General features: G+C 36.4%; 2 non-coding genes across 2 annotated transcripts; both read right to left on the minus strand.

The window, feature by feature from the left end:
* Positions 1-1,693: 1,693 nt before the first annotated feature.
* On the minus strand, positions 1,694-1,775 carry TRNAS-AGA (transfer RNA serine (anticodon AGA)). Its single transcript has one exon. It is a non-coding gene; the product is annotated as a tRNA-Ser (tRNA).
* A 1,422-nt stretch (positions 1,776-3,197) lies between these two features.
* Positions 3,198-3,279, minus strand: TRNAS-AGA (transfer RNA serine (anticodon AGA)). The gene has a single exon. It is a non-coding gene; the product is annotated as a tRNA-Ser (tRNA).
* Between the last annotated feature and the right edge of the window lie 1,622 nt (positions 3,280-4,901).

Consider the following 4,901-nt stretch of genomic DNA (forward strand, 5'->3'; position numbering starts at 1 on the left):
ACCAATGTTTTCCCTTATTTTTCTCCCTTAAGGTGCAGTCATACCTCAGAAATGCTGCATTGCAGTATTGGACTGGCCCGGCCAAAGAGCAGTGCAGATTTGAACCCTACTGAAAATTTCTGGTACATAATGTCGTCTAAAATTGCTCAGAAGAAGCCAACAAGTGAGATTGCTGCAGGAGAGCATTCTAAGGATGTGGTACCACGAAATTGGGCAACCGTATGTCCAGAAGTTGATTAACTCTATGCCAGATCGTTGCAAGGCTGTAATTGCAGCTCGAGGAGGAACAACAAAAATATTGATGACTTATTTTCCCGATTTACAGGACATAATACTATTACGTTAACTTGTCATTTCACTTTGTACACGTAAATGCAATAAAATGTATGTTTAGTTGTCAAGATTGCTATTTGCATGAATTCTCATAAAAATACCATTAATTATGCATTTTGCCCTTCGGGAAGATATTTATGGCAATTAAGTATATCAGGTGGAGTCTATTGGATTTCATTCGCAGAGATACATATCTCATCTAACAAATGTCGAACATTTCTGCAACACACCACGCAGAGCAAAACACATTATTTGCAAAATCAGAGAAATTGGAGAAAAGAAAAAAAAAAGTTAAAGAAAATAAATGAAAATGAGCGGTACCGAAAGAAGAAGCTAAAATGTGAACGTGAAGAATGCGCAGCTCTTGACTACAAGCTTGGTAAAGAACTGATATGAGAACTGTTAAGGAATGGACTAAGGAGCTATGTATTTTTCTTTTATGAAAGCTCCTAACACAAAACGCATTATACCTATCAGCATTCTACAAAAGGTATTAGAACTTCTCAGCTTCCAGCCCATGCAAGGTACTTAGTACCTTACATGGGTTGAATGCTGAGAAGACAGAAGATACTTGTTGATATTAAACTTGAACTTCTGTACACTGTAATGCTTAGGAAATTGATGTGAACGAAGGTCCTTCCAGAGAACAGAAGGGATGTTTGGAGTTAATGAATGGATGCTGACTGTTTACAGCATGTAGAGAATGGGTTAATTACAGATGCCAATTCAGAAAACCAGTACCCATAAAGGTAGCTATGAAAAAGGCATTCAACAGAAACTGTACGTCTAGGAGACAAGGAGTACAGAGACTTTATGAGATGCGGTCATTAATTGCCCTCTTCTGAATGGAGTCCAGAAGCTTGAAAGAGGTTTGGGACACTAATCCATACCTGAGAACAATATTCAATGATTCAACAGCTATTTACAAGAAAACTAACGCCGAGAGCAAAAGAGAAAACTTAGCTTTTTTATACAGAGTTAATTTTTGTGATATGCTTATGCAAAGACAGATTACAATTCAGGGTAATCCCTAATAGAGATATGTAGAGATTGGAGAGGAACTATGAGGAGATGGCAGATATACGAGACAGCTTTTATGAGCGATCTTATCGACTACCACAGAAGAGAAGGAACAGCTATTACAAATATAAACAAAAAGTTAGACCCAAAATGTAGCAAAATCCTTAGAGACACAGTTGCTAAATTGAATGAATTAAAAGCTGGTGCTCCTGGACTGTCATATGAGATGGAGACTAAAAGAACATTACTGAATTTAGTGGTGTCAGTTATTTTCGATTCAACTACAATTACGTATCTCTGGTATCTCTTACTACATTATAGTAAGAAGAAAAAGATCACTCGCAGCCGACAGGATTCGAACCTGTGCGGGGAGACCCCAACGGATTTCTAATCCGTCGCCTTAACCACTCGGCCACGACTGCTGCTTGAAAGAGTAATCGTTAGCAAATGATTTCTTTTTAGAAATCATTTGCTAAGTAGAAGGGAAAAGTAGGAAACGAATATGAAACGTTACAGCATAATTATGAGATTTTGAAACCTGGAAACCGTGACACGCAGGGGAACTCTAGACAGCACGCCCAACCTCAAGAAAGTAACGTACATAGGCCATATGTGATACGATGTGACGTACGTATAATATCAATCTGTGAGGTTAAGCTTTGTTAACCATATTATCAGCAGCTTGCTAGAAATCTGTGTGGAGAGGAAGGGAGGAATTACGAAAATGTAATTCAATTCCAATTTACTTTGAGTATTAATTTTCTTAATTAGTAAATCAGTCTTGTAAGACAGATTTACTAATTAAGAAAATTAATACGTAATTAAACGTAAATTAATAGGTAATTAAATAAAAACGCTAATTTGGGAATTAATCAACCAATAAAAAACAATTTAGGCGACCGAGGAGCAAAGTACACCCGTTGTAAGGGACAGTCAATTCAAATTAATAATTGGCGCAATTCTTGATTCTGTGAACATTGGAAATAACGAATTCCTAATTGCTATTTTAAATAAAGAAATTCAAATTAAACGGAAACTTAACCAGAACCCATTTCCATTAGGATTTAAAATCCTTCTAAATACGCAGCAGCGGCCTGTTTGATGCTGAACGACTCTGTTTCAAAGGTGGATAGGAGAGGAATGAAGGTAAGCAATCGTGTATACTAGGGGGTGGTAAATGATCGATAGCCAGACATATTTATATGGGAATTAAACATTCAAATTATTTACTTTGTTTACAAATAAATAACATTCTTCCTTGGTCCCTGGGTGGCCTATTTGGACTGTCCTCCAGTTTAAAGTAAAATTACTGATCTGTCTTAGCCCTCATCATATGAAATTACCTTTCGAGTCAATAAAGTGAACACCCCGGGGACTACACTAGCCATTACTGTTGGTAGGTCTCATTGGAGGACACCTGTAGGCAATTAAATAAGGAAAAAAACTGGATTTTGCTTAATTTTTTTAAGTGGAAACACTGTCCATGGCAGGCATATGAGACAATTTTTATATGCGATCTTATTCCTCATCACAGAATATAACAATTATTATATAACAATTATATAACAATTATTATATAACAATCGTTATAACAATTATTATAACAATTATTATATAACAATTGTTATAACAATTATTATATAACAATTATTATATAACAATTGTTATATAAATAAGAAAATAAATCAAAATATCTACAGTCGGTTTACAAAATTTATTAAATTTTCTGTTCCTTCTCCGGTACTGCCACATCAGAGGTGTGTATGATGGAGGCTAAAAGAATGTTATTGCATTTTGTTACCAAGTTATTTTCACAGTGATTTGTGTTAAACCAAAAAGTCACACGCAGCCGACAGGATTCGAACCTGTGCGGGGAGACCCCAACGGATTTCTAGTCCGTCGCCTTAACCACTCGGCCACGACTGCTGGGCGTGCAAAGAGCACTTAGCAACTAATTTCCTTTTTAAAATCAATTGATAACGAAGAGATTATACCACGTTACAACAGAATTACCAGATTTTCAAATCTCTAAACTACAACACGCATATGTTAAGTTACTCAGCTATCTTTGAACAATTTACTAACTCATAACTTCACAAAATAGGTTTAAAAATTAATAAAACACACACACACATACAACAAGATTCTTCCCTATGATTTCTAGATTCTTTCTTCTTAATCACTGGGCTATGATTGCACGTGAAAAAGACTGTATCTCTATATCTTATCACCCTCTCATCGACCGGGCAGCAGAGTCTGACAGACGCAAGCATTTAAATAAACAAATTTTCTGTTTATACTCGGAGATGGCCACATAGGGGTCAGAGGAGTTCCCAAGACAGAGAGAATACAAGCACATTACTGTATTTAGTAGTCACGTGGGCTTGAACCGCAGTCAAAGCAAAAGCTTGCACTAATGCAACCTCGCATGACCACTCTGTTATAGCTACCTTCGTTTTTATTTGGCAATTAGGCATTTTATGCGGAAGTTTGTTGGTAATTCTGGTACCTTTTATCTCTCTTCCTTCCCCACTACTTCTCACCAATTATTTGTCAGTCTGGAGTTAGCACATCGGACACATTCGACAGCAATTCTGGAACTCAAATGAGAGAGAGAAAAGAAAGTGATACGCAGTCGGTGGGATTCGAAACTGGAAGGGAAAATCCCAACAGATTTCTCATCTGTCTCCTTAACCACTTGGCTACAACTGCTAACCTGTGGAAACATTTTACCCCGTTTTTTTATAAATATACTATTGCAGCCTTTGGGCTTCAGTAAGTCTAAATGATATAATTCTTAACTTTTAAAATCTTCATCACAACCTGACGGAGATGCGAGTTCTTGTATTTGTAAACTACCTCACACTCAAACTACCTGAAAATTTTATCTCGGGAACATCTAGGAATGTGCTCATCGATCATAGAACAAATCAATGGTTCTACCAATCTCTGAAACCGGCATTATTGCAAACAATGTACCTTCATATGGAGAACACTCACACAAGCAGATTTTATTGCCTTCAAGAAGTATTAGCATCCTTTCTGAAGCTCAAGAAATAAGCGCATAAAAATAACTTCACTCTGAGACTCCTGGTCATTAAAGCATTATCATGCTCTAACGCGTTTGGAAGGCAGATCCGATCCACTTATTTAATTATAGTTAATATACACGAAATTCCGCAGAAAACAAAGAGGGTTTAATCTTTTTTTTTTACAATTTGGCAGCCACTAGAAAATACTAAATTCCTTATTAAAACTTATCAAAATCATCAGGGATCTACCAAACCAACTACTAGTGTTCCCATCTTTATTCTGAAGATCTGCAATTAGTACATTTTGATGCTACGGTATACAACGCCAAAGAATGTATCAAGCACTACCACAGACATAACCTCTTGAAAGATTGCATCAACAAACGTTTACAAAAGTGAAACATTGAAATATCCTAAATGGCTTAAGATTCAATGCAATTAGTACACTTCTAAAAATTCTTGAAAAGGCTATCTTTCCATTTTTAGAAAGATGGCCTTTTCAGGGATGTTTAGAAG

The sequence above is a fragment of the Mastigoproctus giganteus genome, chromosome 11 (genome assembly GCF_048544385.1).
Source record: "Mastigoproctus giganteus isolate SK-2022 chromosome 11, ASM4854438v1, whole genome shotgun sequence".
Lineage (NCBI taxonomy): Eukaryota > Metazoa > Arthropoda > Arachnida > Uropygi > Thelyphonidae > Mastigoproctus > Mastigoproctus giganteus.